A 17,131-nucleotide genomic window follows, 5' to 3' on the forward strand; every position below is an offset into this window, starting at 1 on the left:
TGCTGCTATAATACAGTACACTACCTACGTGGTGTAATGTATTCTAACTGTCATTGTGAAGTGTCACTCTGACAGGAAGCCTATGAGGACCAGCCGGAGGCTGGTCCTCATAGCCTTCTGTACTTGGCAGCCTGGAGGCATGGCAACCATCGCCAGCCCATGTGATTTCATGTGGGGCGGCCAATCTGCTCTAAACTACTTAAATGCGGCGATTGCAATCGACCGTCGCATCTAAGGGGTTACCTGACTAAATCAGCGGCGATGGGCTGCTGATCGTCAATAGAGAATGCAGGGCAGACACGATGCACATGTTAACCGCTGCTGCGGTGTGCAACCGCGCGGCGGTCAACTGTCAAAATACAGACGTAACTGCAGTTACATCAAGCTGCAGGAAGGGATTAAAGTATATTTACTGTCATATTATAAATGTTTTTATTCAATAACGTTAAACAATAAAAATGACACTGTAACCCCAATATATGCCATGGAATAAAAAAAAAATCTGACAAATACTACCATTATATCTCAATCTAATCAATCTCAAGACATGACAAAATTTGTAAACAAATATAATTTTCATCTTGGAGAACGCAGTGGAATTGTGTGAGATGGTGTTACGTGGTCCCGAACTCCCGCAAGATTCTGAAGCTGGATGCTTTATAACCATGTTATTTGCCACGGTTTTGCCAAAATCTCTGCAAAAAAAAACAAATGCGATATGACTGTAACCCATGAATAGATGCTAACAAAGCCCTCACACACATGGCATTTACAGTCAAATCCTTCCTCCCCACAAAAACTATTTAACCCCTTCCCGACATTTGTCGTATGGATACGTCATGGAAAGCTAGTGCTTCCCACGTTTTGCCGTATCCATACGACAAATGGATGGCACTGGCTCAGAAGCTGAGTCTGTGCCATCATCGCCGGATGTCAGCGGTGTATTACAGCTAACATCCGGCTGTAATGGCGGGGACCGAAATTAGCTTAGATACCCGGCATTACCCCTTAAATGCAGCGGTCAAAAGGAATTGCTGCATTTAAGGAGTTTGCAGCTCATCGGCACACCAGCAATGAAATTGCCGGGGTTCCGGTGGCTGCAATGGCAACTGGAGGCCTAATACTGGCCTCCCGGTCTGCCTAGTACAGAAGCCATTCCGGAAGCAGGGCCTGAGAGGCTTCCGTAGCCGACGGCAAGATGGCGCCGGCTCAGGAGCTGAGCCGCGCCATCAGCGGTGGATATCAGCTGCATGTTACAGCTGACATCCACCTGTAATGGCAGGATCCGGAGCTAGCTCAGATCTCTGCCATTAACCCCTTATATACAGCGATCGAAGGCGTCTTAGAGGTTGCTAGCAGATTGGCAGCTCTGCCATGCAATCAGGGCTGCCGACTGCTGCTATGGCAACAGGAGGCCTAACAATGGCCATCTGCCCTGCCAATTAGAAAGCCGATTAGGCTCCGCCTGGAGACGAAGCCTAATCGGCTTTCTGTCAGTGAATGATTGACAGATCTAATACTTTGCACAACATAGGTAGTGCAATGTATTAGAAAAAACAAACAAACAGAGAGTTGGACCTTCAAGACATATAATAAAAGTTTCAAGTAATAAAATAAAATACAATCACCCTTTTCCTTATCAAGTCCTTTATTATTTAAAAAAATAAAAAAACACATATATTTGGTATTGCCACGACCGTAACAGTCTGAACTATAACAAATATTATGTTATTTATTCCATGCGGTGATTGGCATAAATAAAACGTTAAAAAAAACATACCAGAGTTTCTGTTTATTGATCACTTTGCCCCACAAATATTGTAATAAAATGTGATCAAAAAGTTGCAGGTATCCAAACATGGTACCTATAAAAACTATAGCTCGTCGCGCAACAAAACACAAGCCCTCATACAGCTGTGTAGACAAAAAAATGTAAAAGTTATGGTTCTCACAATTACAAAAGTCATTTTATTGTGCAAAAAGTTGTAAAACCTAAAAAAAGTGATATAAATTTGGTATCGCACTGACCCGCAGAATGAAGTTAACATATAGTTTATAATGCATTGTAAATGCTGTAAAAATAAATAAATAAACTTTGCCAGAATTTCTGTTTTTTGGTCACCTTGCCTCCCAAAATATAGGATAAAAATTGATCAAAACGTTGCATGTACCCCAAAATGGTACCAATAAAAACTACAGCTTGTCCTGCAAAAAAAGAGCCCTTATACCACTATGTCTATCAAAAAATAAAATTAAGTCAGGAAATAAAAAATACGTAGTTGTGCAGCCCCGAGGGGAACATTTCTTCTGTTTCAAAAGGCAAATGATCAAGGCCCTAAAATTAGGGTACCAGGAAGAGGAGGGCCCAAACATCCGCTGGAAGCGAGGCTGCACGTGTTATACCAGGACAACACTTCTCAGCAAAATTCCCCAAATTGCAAAGGTGCAGAGTGTGGACCAAAAGGGGATAAGAAAGGACATTTATCAGTGCGACACTGGACTGTGCAGAAAGGATTGCTTCACAGCGTAATACACATCTATGGATTATTTTATTGGTTTTTTATACCCCATTATTATACCACCTGACTATGCCGCTGATGTACTTTGCCCAGCTTATATGTACCCCCAAATTATAAACGGAAATACCAGTAATACTCCAAACAAAACTACTACCAAGCAAAATCCACGCTCCAAAAGCCAAACGGCGATCCTTCCGCTTTGAACCCTACAGCGTGCCAAAACAGCAGTTTACTTCCACATATATGGCATCGCCAAACCTGGGAGAACCCTTTTAACAATTTTGGTGTGTATGTCTCCAGTGGCACAAGCTGGGCATGACATATTTGAATCTGAATTGGCATATTCTAGGAAAAAGAATTTTTTGACTTTGCACCATCCGCAGCGCAATCATTTATGGAAAAGACCGGTGGGGGGAAAATGCTTACTACACTCCTTAATAAATGCCTTGAGTGGTGCAGTTTCCAAAATGGGGTCACTTCTCAGGGGTTTCTTTTATTATTTCAAATCAGAACCTCTGCAATTGTGAACCAATACTTTGTAAGTCACCAAATTAGGCCTCAATTTTACATGTTACCCTTTAACTCCTGAGCCCTGTCAAATGTCCAGACAAAAGATTAGGGCAACATGTAGGGTGTTTCTGTAACCAGGAAATACAGCATAATATAGAGCTGTCTTGTCATGGTGGCACAAGCTGAGCACCACATATTGGCGTATCTATGGAAAAAAATCCCATTTTCACTCTGAAACATTGAGTGCACACTAAATCCTGCAAAACACCTGCGGGATTAACATGCTCACTACACCCCTAGGTGAATACCTTGAAGGGTGCAGTTTCCAAAATGTTGTCACTTCTGGAGGTTTCCACTGTTTTGATCCCACAGGGGCTTTGCAAATGCGACATAGCGACCAGAAACCAATCCAGCAAAATCTGCACTCCAAAAGCGCTCCAAGGCGCTCCTTCCATTCTGAGCCCTACTGTGTGCCCAAACAGCAGTTTATGACCACAAATAGGATATTGCCATACTCAGGAGAAATTGCTTTACAAATGTTGGGGTTCTTTTTTACTTTATTTGTTGAGAAAATGAAAAATTTTGAGCTAGAGCTACGTCTTATTGAAGAAAAGGGATTGTTTTTATTGTCACTGCCCAATTATAATAAATTCTATGAAACACCTGTGTAGTCAAAATGCTCACTACACCACTAGATGAATTCCTCAAGATGTTTAGTTTCCTAATTGGAGTTATTTGTTGGGCGTTTTCACTTTTTTGGTTCCTCAGGGGCTTTGTAAATGTGACATGGCCTCTGCAAACCATTCCTGCTAAATTTGAGCTCCAAAAGACAAATAGCGCTCGTTCCATTCTAAGCCCTGCCGTGTGTCCAAACAGACATTAATGTCCACATGTGGGGCATTGTTTTACTTGGGAGAAATTGCTTTACAAATTTTGGGGGGCTTTTTCTACTTTAGTTCTTGTGGAGGCGAGAAAAAATTAGCTAAACTTAAATTTTCTTTGAAAAAATTTAGATTTTAATTTTCACGGCCTGCTTCCAATAATTTCTGCAAAAAAACCTGTGTGGTCAATGCTCACTATACCTCTAGATTTTTTCCGCAATGGCTGTAGTTTTCAAAATGGGGTCTCTTGTGGGGGGTTTCCACTATTTTATCCCCTCAGGGGCCTTGTAAATGCGACATGGCCCCTGCAAACCATTCCTGTTAAATTTGAGCTCCAAAAGCCAAACGGCGCTTTTCCCTTCTAAGCCCTGCCGTGTGTCCAAACAGCTGTTTATGACCACATATGGGGTATTGTTTTACGCGTGAGAAATTGCTTTACAAATGTTCTGGTGCTTTTTCCCCTTTAGTTCTTGTGGAAATGAGAAAAAATTAGCTAAACCTACATTGTCTTTGAAAGAATGTACATTTTAATTTTCACGGCCTAATTCCAATAATTTCTGCAGAAAACCTGTTTAGTCAAAATGCTCACTATACCCCCAGATAATTTCCTTGATGGGTGTAGTTTCCCAAATGGGGTCACTTTTGGGAGATTTCTACCTTTTTGGTTCCGCAAGAGCCCTTCAAACCTGGCATTGTGCGTGAAATATATTCGAATAAAAAGAAGGCCACAAAATCCACTAGGTGCTCCTTTGCTTCTGGGGCCGATAATTCAGTCCATTAGCACGCTAGGGCCACATGTGGGATATTTTCAAAAACTGCAGAACCTGGGCAATAAATTTTGAGTTGCATTACTCTGGTAAAACTTTCTGTGTTACAAAAAAAAAATGGATTAAAAATGAATTTCTGCAACAAATAACATAAAATTTGTAAATTTCACCTCCACTTTTCTTTAATTCCTGTGACATGTCTAAAGGGTTAAGAAACTTTCTAAATGCTCTTTTTAATACTTTGAGGGATGATTTTTTTTTTAAATAGGGTGACTTATTGGGGGTTTCTTATATGTAACGCCCTCAAAGCCACTTCACAACTGAACTGGCCCCTGTAAAAATAGCCTTTTGAAATTTTCTAGAAAAATAAAAGAATGTTCAGAAAAATGATGCCACTCTAAAGTAGACATATGGGGGATAGTAATTAGCCACAATTTTGTGTGGTATTTTCTGTCTTACAAGTACATACATTAAAATTTAGAAAAACGCAAATTTTTTAAAAATGTTGGTGTTTTTCACAATTAAATACTGAATGTATCGAGCAAATTTTGCCAGTAACATAAAGTCCAATGTGGCACGAGAAAACAATCTCATAATCGCTTGGATATGTAAATATATCCAAAAAAGAGAATGTGAAGCAGCACTCAAATAAAGTGAATTTATTCATCCAACATGGAACCACAACGTTTCACCTCCTCTATGAAGACATTTTCAAGTCCTTGAAATGCCTTCATAGAGGAGGTGAAACGTTGTGGTTCCATGTTGGATGAATAAATTCACTTTATTTGGGTGCTGCTTCACGTTCTCTTTTTTGGATATCTAACACATAAGGAGAGGTCACTCCTTTATTTTTGAAACTTTGCACCAGCCTAGTCAGGCATTTGTTCACAGTGCTGCTCTAATCCTCTGTTTTTTTCTTTTATATATATATATATATATATATATATATATATATATACTGTGCCCACCAAAAGTTCCGGAACACCCTTATAACTTTTGAACGGCTCAAGGTAGAGGGTAGAAATTTGGTGGGATTTAATGGGGTCAAAAAATCTATCAGTTAACGCCAAAAAAAAACACCTCCACCCCCTTAGGGGCGGTGGGGTGGACGAGGGACGCAAAATCTTAAATGGCACGGGGGGGGGTAGAGTGGGGGCTTATTTGAAAGCTATTTTCAATACAAAAATGATACAAAAACGATTCTACAAACGATTGAACGAGGAAAAGCTGCTCTATATTGGTTGATTAAATGTTCACACTGCATAAATCATGCAAGAACGGAAAGATACAGTTACGGTGGTATTTGACTCCTGCAAGATTGTCTCATGTTATTCCTAATTATAAGTCTACTTGTTGGAGAGGCTGTGGACGTATCGGAACTTTGCTACATATGTAGTGGTCCTGTTCCTATGTGGCCCCTTTGTGGAACCGGGTATTTCAACAGCAAGCGATCCTCCAAACAAGGGTGAGTGAAATTCTAAGAATATAGGAGATATTCAAAATCGTGCAATGCTCTTTTCATGTGGCGTTGCCACACCACCTGTGATTGCTTAGGCAGGATTGACATCACTCCCTGCCATAAGCACCTAATTTACTGTTCAGCTGACGCGTTTCATCCCTAACTGGGATTTCCTCATAGCTATTCCATTACTACAAAGAAATATGGCATCTTTATAGTGCCTAGCTTAAAGGGAATGTATCCCAAATTTTTAAATAGCAACCTTGCAATCGGTCTTTTACGTAATTTTCACAAGACTTTAAAGAAAAGGCCGTGTTTATATAAACAACCCCATAAGAAACAAATACAGATGACACAACACAGAATATCATTTCCTGTGGAATTTATAAGCAATCAGAGGTGTCCTTCACCAGAAAACAAAAATATGCACAAAATACATAAGATAAAGCAAATAAATAAATAAATAAAAAATGTAAACAAAAATTATAATAAAAAATAATAGTAATGAAAATAAAAATAATTTATATAAAAATAAATATGAAAATAAAAATAAATATAAAATAAATCCTAATATACAGCTTGAGGTCTGCACAGGGATGGCAGGGATAAAGTCCAAGGCCCCATAATGGGCAAGGACCGGGTCCCCACCAGCCAGGAACAGATATAAAACTGCACTTAAACCCCTCTATCAGAATGGGTCCGAGGAACTTGAAAACATCTTCTCTATATTCCCTGTATAGCCAAATACCATTATCACTATTGCACAAAAAGTGTATTACATATGGAAAAAGAGAAAAATTTAAAAGAAGACACAGAGCGCTCCTCTGGGGTATTGCTGTTGTTGCAAGGTGGTCAACAGTAATATGCTTAAAATGAGATTTTACACTCACCTTTTAAAGTTGTGCTGGAAGGTCGGCACAACTTGATCAATAAACCAATGGAGCCTCAATACTCTGTATGTGTGCAGTCTGCTAGCCCACTGCACACATACAGTGGTAGTCGATGTGGAAGCGATCCAAATAGTGAAAAAGAAAAAAATTATTACCCCTGATGGAAGGCGCTCCTGCACTTGTAGATAAAATTCAACTAAAATCCCAATTGAGGAAGACCCTGGTTCATGGTAGAAACGCATAGCTTTTATTCCAATTTTATGACGTAGCATGTATGTCTTTTAAAAAAAAAGTTTTACCCTAATTTGACATCTTGTCCCGACTGGGATTCTAGTTGAATTTTATCTACAAGTGCAGGAGCGCCTTCCATCAGAGGTGATCATTTTTTCTTTTTCACTATTTGAATGTCAGATATATGTTCACTTATGCGCATTTGTAGCTCTCTCTTCGTTTTACTGATATATTGTTTACCACATGGGCACACAATTGAGTATACAACCATAGTGGAGCGACAATTAATAAAATTATGAGCTTTAAATTCTCTCTTAAATTTACTGTCATGAAAAGTATCAGATTTCAGGGCATGTTTACAACAATTACAAGAACCACATATATATATATATATCCCTTTTGGGCGATTCGTTAACCATGATTGGTAACTTGGGGTCTTCCTTTTGAACTCTGAGCTCACCAGGAGGTCTTTTAACGTCTGGGCCCTTTTTGTGACCATACTGGGGGTGTTACCTACTATTGACCCAGTTCCATTGTCGAATGTCAAATGTGGCCAGATTTTTATCATTAAATTTCTCAACAGACTCCAGTGAGATCCATATCTAGAGATTAATCGTACACTATTATCACTACCATCCTTTTTGGATCCGTCAAATATATCCTTCCTGTCACTTCTCATGGTTCTATTATAACCCTTTTTTATAAAATTTTTAGAGTACCCTCTAGTTCTAATACGTGTGGATAAATTCTGAGCCTCACTTTTAAAGTCTTCAAATTTCGAACAGCTTCGTCTAATTCTAAGAAATTGACTTATTGGGATACCCTTGATTTGAGAGGAGGGGTGATGACTACTCATTGCTAGGAGGGTATTGCCTGCAGTAGTTTTACGGAAAGTAGTAGTCATTAATCCATCTTGTTCCTATAGATGTTCAAATCCCAAAAAATAATTATGGATTCACAATAGATAAAAGTAAGGAAGATATTGAGACTAATCGTATTGAGATCTTCGATTAAGGCCTGTAGGGATTCCACAGATCCCTTTCAACATAGGAGGACGTCATCCATATATCTGAACCAACAGGCTGCACACTTTTTGAAGAGAGGATGTGGGTACACAATAAATTCCTCCCACCACCCCAAATGTAAGCATGCATAGGATGGTACACATGAGAACCCCATTGCCATCCCATGTGTCTGACGGTAGTATTTTTCATCAAAGTAAAAATAATTATAGCTTAGTACAAATTCGAACATTTCTATAAGGAATCCATTCTGATGAGCCAAAATCTCCTTCAATTGTTAAATTCTCAATTTTACCCAGTAAATCTCCTGTGTCCAAAACAAAAGAGGGAAGCATATAGACAAATGGTTTCAACTTTTCATCTATATATTTCCCCAAATGGTCCGTGTGGTCATCACAGCCAGAAATAATTGGTCTACCTGGTGGACTAACCTTATTTTTATGTACCCTGGGGAGTATATATATAGTGGGCATGCATGGTTCCCTAAATTCCAAATATTGGAATTCATGTTTACTAATTAAACCCTCATCAAATGCAAAGATTCGTTTTCTATTCAAAATATTTATGTCGGCATGGGGATTAGCAGTCAGAGGGGTATAAAATTCTGTATCCAGTTGCCAGTTGCCTTTTGATCTCACCGACATAGTATTCCTCCCTGAGGAGGACAACGTTGCCGCCCTTCTCACTTGGTTTAAATACGATATTATCTAATTTCCGTAATTCATTTATGGCTTTTCTTTCTTTTTTGGTTAAGTTGTCAACACTCAGGAAGGAAGACCAGTCGATGAGACCAATATCCCTATGCATTGCTTCAATAAAGGCATAAGTGCATCTATTGGAGTAAACACTAGGCATTGGGATACTTTTCTTGCATAATCCCATAAATTCAGGGATAATGTTACTCGAGATTATTTCTATATTATACCCCTCATCTGGAACATAATTCTCACTACAAAGTTCATTCAAATCCGCAAGGGAACTCATATCAGTCGATTCAAGTTTAGCTTGTATGTTCTGTTTTATTGTCTCCTCTGGACGGGGAGTCTCTGAATCATTCTCTTTATTTTTTTTCCCCATGCCAAAGTCTCAGGATAATTTTTCTCAAAAAGAAATGTAAATCTTTATAGATCTCAAATGCATTCCCATATGTAACAGGTCTGAAGCCTAAGCCTCGATTTAGTAGAGAAATGTGGTCTTATGACAAAATAAAGTCTGTCAAATTAATAATGTTGTTCGAATTATCCTCTATCTGCCCCTGCGTTGTCTTGTATTCGGTCTCCACTAATTTTTCCTCTCCGTGTTTTCCTCTGTTTCGATCCCCTAAAAAAGATACCTTGTTTTGTATGTCCTCAAATCTATTGTTTCCCCATCTCATTATCACTTGACAGATCACTGGTTGTTTCCCCATCTGTTGAGTTATAGGTATTTCTCCTTGTCCCTAGTCTGCGTTTATTAAATCCCTCCTTTTTTACTGCAAAGGAAAGAACCTGATTCTGTTCAAAATCAAAAACATCTCTCTGGAATTTCTTCCTTTTACGGATAGAAATCTCTTTTAGCTCAAATTCCACTTCCTTTTTAAGATTACTGTTCAATTTTTCAAACTAATCCTGTGCAGTCTTCTACAGTCATACCTCCTTCAATCTGTTCCCAACTTTATGCTAACATGCATTTGGTTTGTTAGGAAAAATTAGGGTACAGATGGAGAATGAGACTGCAATATATAATTACACAGGGCTCATTTGATAACTTTTTCCATGGAAATGTATAGATTTCCATAGAAGTTGTAGAAACATAAAAATCTGAATTTTGTAATCGAATATTTGAAAAGTTGCTTAATTTTTTTAAATGCATTGGAAAAATGTGCTTGCGAAGGTGGACAAAGCTTTAGAAGTCCTGCTGTTTGCCTAGGTGTTCATAAGCAAACTTTAGGTTCACCCCGATGTTCTTTCAGGACAGCAAAGGTTTTATTTGCTCTTAGCACACCCACTATGTATATCTAATTTTTGAAGCCTATTTCTAATGGTAAACCCATGTACTTTGATCTGAATAGTGGGTGTGAAGAGACATTCTTTAGTCTCTTGCATTCTATTGGTAGGCTGAACTTGTTTGAAATCTTCTCTACTTGAAGATGATGTTTCAGACCGTAGAATGATTGATATACAATTGTTTGGTGATCTTGTCAAATAATTTTCTATAGATAGGCATCTATAACTCTCTTGCTGTGGGTAAAATCTTAAATAATGGCCAAAAATCTTGTCAATGGGTGCGTAGTTTTGTTAGCAAAACATCTCTTTACCTACAAAATTGTCCACTAATTATTCCGTTCCTGACATCCGCTATATATATATATATATATATATATATATATATATATATATATATAAAGCAAAGTAAAAGCAGCACCGTTCCTCCAGTGTGGGGTGCACAAGTACCTGTTCAGACACACGACCAGTGTCCCAAATACACAGCAAAATCCAATATACAGGTCAGCACTCCAAGTTCAGTGAAAAAATTGATCTTTTTAATCACCACATGCAACGTTGCAGCCCTGCTCAATGGGGCCCTTGCTTGAGAAAGGCCCCATTGAGCAGGGCTGAAAAGTTGCATGTGGTGATTAAAAAGATAAATTTTTTCACTGAACTTGGAGTGCTGACCTGTATATTGAATTTTGCTGTATATATAAGATGGGTTTGTCAGCTGTATGAAACAGCCAACACTTCATTGAAGCAAACGGTATCCTGCTCTTTTAACCCCTTAGATGCCTTGGTCAATAGTGACTGAGGCATCTAATTCGTTAAAAGGGGGGGCGTGAACCCTCTGATGTCCCATCGGTCCCCCATCTCTGTAAAAATCATGTCATACTGCAATACATTAGTATTGCAGCATATCGTGGAAGCTATTCAATGAGCTGGTTCAATTCCCCTATGGGGACTAATAAAAAAAAATTTAATACAGTAAAATTAAGATGTATTTTTTTATTTAAAAAAAGTAAGCGTTTTATACATAAAAAAATTAAAACTTTAAAAGTTAAAAAAAAAATCCTTTTCCCACTTTCCTCCAATGTAAAAAAAAAATATATATACACTAACTGGTATCACCCCATCCGTAAAAGTCTGAACTATTACAATATAACATTATTTAACCCACACGATGAACGCTATACATTTTTTAAAATAAAAACGGCAAAATTGCTGTTTTTTTGGCCCCACCATCTCCTACAAGAAATGGAATAAAAAGTGATCAAAACTCTTATGCACCTCAAAATGATAGGAATACAAATTACAGCTCACCCCCCAAAAAATAAGCCCTCACAAAGCTGAAGCAACTGAAAAATAAAAAAAGTTATGGCTCCTATACATGAATACAAGATTTAGCCATCTTTATCTTGACTTTTAATGCATAAATACAGTGTCAGGAAACGTTAACTTGACTTTTTCAATGGCTTTTTTTGTTTGATATCAGGCTACATCTGTATGGCAACACAAAACAGAATTTATTTTTGACAATAATTTATTTTGTCGAAAAGTAGTAAAACATTAAAAAAAGGGTATAAATTTGGTATTGTTGTAATCATATTGACCCGCAGAAAAAAGTTAACATGTAGTTTTTACTGCATGGTGAATGCCCTAAAACAAAATCCCAAAAACAATGAAGGAATCGCTGTTTATTTCCCATTTCACCCCAAAAAATAAATGTTTTCCAGTTTCCCAGTACATTATATGGGACAACAAATAGTGGCGTGAATAAACGACAACTCGTCCGGTCTGAAAACAAGCCCTGATACAGCTTTAGCAATGAAAAAATATAGAAGTTACAACTTTTGGAATATGAGGAGGAAAAAGGGAAAATGAAAAAGGGAAAAATGACTGCGGAGGGAAGGCGTTAAAGGTCTATTCGTCAATGCCATAACAATTTTGCTAATAACTAGTCGTTTTACTAGCAAAATCACACATCTATTAACAAATAAGTTATGTGAGACCAAACCCAGAAGGTCTAAGATCTGGTGCACCTAATTTTAATTTCAAGTATATCTTTATATACTGTTTGACTGAAGATGTAAAAATAAAATGGGGTGTCCTTACTTTTTCATATGACTATATGTTTATAAATATACTTGCCCTACTCGGGTTTTTGAAAGTCAAGGAGCATCATGCTACTATTTAACATTATACAACGTTATGCATTAAACAGATACAGAATGCAAGTGACAAAAAAATCAGTGCAATAAAATTTCTAACTTGGGAAATCCAAAGAGGAAAGTGATAAAAAGTAAGATGTTGTAATAAAATCTGGTACATCAAATAGCAAATGTGGGAATTGATGTCCATAACCATAATTCTGAAAGCAAAATATGCTGTTAGAATACCTGCTGCAATCATTCAGAATACACATAATTACATAGTAGAAATGGAACTTGTACTCTCCGGAAACGTACTAATTTATAGACAGAAATGTGTTTTGTAAATTGATGGTAATTACTACATTGTATTCAAAAGGATGTTGTTTTAATTTTTTAAAAGAGAGAGAGAGAATGCATTTTAGTGTGCAGAAAATGTATGACTCTAAAGCATCATTTGTAAATGTTCACAAAAACAGTTTAGGCGCAATTATATATGTATATATGTAAATAATGAACAGGAGGTTAATATAGTACACATCTCAACCCGTTCTGGGGCCAGTCTTCAGGACCAGGTACCATTTCGCCATTTTTAGCACCAATAGCTAAATGGCTATATATTTTTTATTTATTTGGCTAGCGACGTGATTTATGAGACTTTTTCCCGTAAACAATTCTAGTTTCTTTTTTCATCATTTTTCTACACATCCTGTTTGCTATTTTATAGTTTTTAGGCTTATAGTTGGAAAATAATAGTAAAACATATGCTTTTCTACTTTCTAGCTATTGTTTTCTGGTAATAATATAGTGTTCCCTTAACCCGTTAGTGACCAGCCCATCGTGTTTCTACGTCGGTCACTAACGGGCCTTATTCTGATGCCATAGACTTTTTACGTCGCGGCATCGGAATAAGTAAACAGAGCAGGGAGCTGTCAAATCTCCCTGCTCTCAGCTGCCAGAGGTAGCTGAGGGCTGGGAGCGTCCCTGCTCTGCCGTGTGAGATCGATATTAGTATCGATCTCACACGTTTAACCACGTTTAACCCCTCAGATGCGGTGCTCAATAGCGAGCACCGCATCTGAGTGGTTTTGGAGAGCGGGAGGGAGCTCCCTCTCTCCCCCACCGACACCCGGCGATACGATCGCCGAGTGTCTGTGTCTCTAATGGCAGCCGGGGGTCTAATAAAGGCCCCCAGGTCTGCCTGGAGTGAATGCCTGCTAGATCATGCCGCAGGCATGACCTAGCAGATGCCTGTCCGTGTTAAACGGACAGGCAGTAATACACTGCAATACAAAAGTATTGCAGTGTATTATAATAGCGATTGCAGAATCGCATATTATAGTCCCCTAGTGGGACTAGTAAAAAAGTGAAAAAAAAGTTTAATAAAGTTCATTAAAAAAAAAATTTGAAAAAAAATGAAAAACCCAGCTTTTCCCCTTACAAACTGCTTTACTATTAAAAAAACAAAATAAAGTTAAAAAGTTACACATATTTGGTATCGCCGCGTCCGTAACGACCCCGACTATAAATCTATTACATTATTTAACCCGCACGGTGAACGCCGTAAAAAAATGAATAAAAAACTATGGAAAAATTGCTGTTTTCTGTGAATACTGACTTGTGATAAAAATGTGATAAAAAGTGATCAAAAAATCGCATCTACTCCAAAATGGTACCAATAAAAACTACAAGTCGTCCCGCAAAAAAAAGCCCTCATACAACCGCATCGGCGAAAAAATAAAAACGTTACGGCTCTTCAAATACTGTGTAAAAGTAGTAAAACATACAAAAACTATACAAATTTGGTATCGTTGCAATCGTAACAACCCGCTGAATAAAGTTATTGTGTTATTTATACCACAAGGTAAACTGCGTAGATTTAGGACGCAAAAAAGAGTGGCGAAATTTCAGATTTTTTTCTATTCCCCCCCCAAAAAAGTTAATAAAAGTTAATCAATAAATAATATGTACCTAAAAATGGTGCTATTAAAAAATACAACTTGTCCCGCAAAAAACAAGACCTTATACAGCTATGTCGACGCAAAAATAAAAACGTTATAGCTCTTGGAATGCGACGATTGAAAAACGTAAAAAATAGCTTTGTCATTAAGGTCCAAAATAGGCTGGTCATTAAGGTGTTAAACTAGACCTTTTATTTGTGATCATTATTGCCTACCATAAACTTTTATAATACATGTCTATTTTAACTCCTTAACGCCGAAGGACGGATATATCCGTCCTCAGCAGCTGCTAGTTCGCGCAGGAGGACGGATATATCCGTCCTGTGATGGCGCGGGTACTGACAGCGTACCCATGCGATCAGCGGCAGGAGCACGGCTGTTCTACACAGCCTGGCTCCTGCTGCAACTGCCGGAATCGAAGCGCGCGCCGATTCCGGCAGTTTAACCCATTAAATGCCGCTGTCAATAGTGACAGCGGCATTTAATGTGTTTGACAGAGGGGGGAGCTCCCTCTGTCACCCGATCGGCGCCCCCGCAAACAAATCGCGGGTCGCCGTCGGGTTTCCAGGACAGCCGGGGGTCTAACAAAGACCCCCAGGTCTGCCTTCAGCATCTGCCTGTTAGGCGATGCCGGAGGCATGACCTAACAGGTTGCCTGTCAGTTTTACACTGACAGGCAATAATGCTTTGGTATACTAAGTATACCAAAGCATTATATATGCGATCAGCACATCGCATAGTGAAGTCCCCTGGTGGGACTAAAAAAAAAAATTTAAAACAGTTAAATAAAGTTTGTGAAAAAAAATAAAAAATAATTACAGTCAAAGTCAAATAAAACTACTTTTTTGGCCCAAAAAGTGGTTTTATTTAGTAAAACGGTCAAAACAAATCACACATACACATATATGGTATCCCCTCGTTCGTAACAACTTGACCAATAAAATGAACATATTAATTAAAACGCCGGATGAACGGCGTCCAAAGAAACCGCAAAAAACAACGTCAAAATTCTCTCTTTTCTCCCAGTCCCCCCATAAAAAATAAAATAAAAGTTAATCTATAAGTCCTATGTACCCCAAAATAGTACTAATAAAAACGACACATTGTCCCGCAAAAATCAAGCCCCAATACAGCCACATTGACGGAAAAATAAAAACGTTACGGCTCTTGGAATGCGGCGATGCAAAAACAAGTAATTTTTTTCTAAAAGGCTTTTTATTGTGCAAACGTAGGAAAAACATATAAAACCCTTACATATTTGGTATCCCCGTAATTGTGCCAACCCATAGAATAAAGTTAACATGTTATTTACGCTGCATAGTAAATGGCGTAAATTTATAACGTGAAAATCAATGCTGGAATAGCTGCTTATTTTCAATTCTCTCCTAAAATAAAGTTAATAAAAGTTAATCAATATGTTATAAGCATCTAAAAATGGTACAATTACAAAATACAACTCGTCCCGCAAAAAACAAGCCCTTATACGGCTATATAGACGGAATAAAAAAAGAGTTACGACTATTGGAATGCGACCATGAAAAAACAAAAAATAATCCTTGGTCATTAACGTGAAAAATGGCCCGGTCATTAAGGGGTTAAGGTAATTGAGTCAGGGCTAGCGTTACGGCAATGATTGTTGGGGAAGCCTTTTTTTTTGGTTGGGTATTTTATGTGTATTTATTTGTTTTTGTTTTTGTTTTTTTAACTTTTGCTTATTCTTTTGTTTCGCAAGAATGTGAATGGATTTTTACAAACCTCATTCAGATCTACAGTAACAGAAATTCTAGAAAAATCTGTCACGTATGTACATACCCTTATTGTGTCAGGCTTTTTATATTTTTTTGCACCAAAAGTAAATTCAGTTCATTATATTATTTCTTACTAGGCATAAAAAGCAACAAGCAAGAAAAAATGCAAATGAGATATTATTGAAATTAGATTATTTTTTGTTTTTAAAGATTCCCATGCAGGTGGTAAATCCATAATCCACATATAGTTTGGGTTAAAAAGAGAAAAGTTGTTTAGACACTCAGTAGAAATAATAAACATTGAGGAGCAGTAGCAGTATGTAATACAATAGTAGAACAAGCTTTGTTTCCATGCCTTCTTTCCAGTGGCGTAGCTAGCAGGAGGGCGGGCGGTGTCAAGTCCCAGTTTTAACTGTATATACGTCCTCAGGGCGCAGATACAGTTGAATCCAATGCTGGAGCAAGGAGCCATCCTCCCTGCACAAGCGTTCACCGTGTAATGATGGACGCGAGTGGCTCAGTGAAGAGAGGCACGATGCAGTGACGTCATAGCGCCTGTCTGCGCTTTGCCACTCATAGCACAGACCGGAGGAGCAGAGGAATCTCCTCCACTTGCTGTGAGAAAGGGGATAGGTGAGTATTTATTTTATTATTTTTTAGTAGGCATTATGGGGGTATTATACTGGGTATGTGGGATAACTATGGGGACATTATACTGTATGTTAGAATTATACTGTATGAGGGTAGTTATGGGGGAATTATACTGTATGGGGCAGCTATGGGAGCATTATACCATATGGGGCAGCCATGGGGTTATTATACTGTATGGGGGCAGCTATAGGGGGCATTATACTGTGTGGGGGCAGCTACGGGGACATTATACTGTTTTAGGGAAGCTATGGGACAATATACTGTATGGGGCAGCTATGGGGGCATTATTCTGTATGGGGAAGCTATGGGGGTATTACACTATGTGGGGGCAGCTTTGGGGGCATTATTCTGTGTTGGGGCACTTTGGGCATTATA

This window comes from Rhinoderma darwinii, chromosome 6, assembly GCF_050947455.1.
Source record: "Rhinoderma darwinii isolate aRhiDar2 chromosome 6, aRhiDar2.hap1, whole genome shotgun sequence".
Classification (NCBI taxonomy): Eukaryota; Metazoa; Chordata; class Amphibia; order Anura; family Rhinodermatidae; genus Rhinoderma; species Rhinoderma darwinii.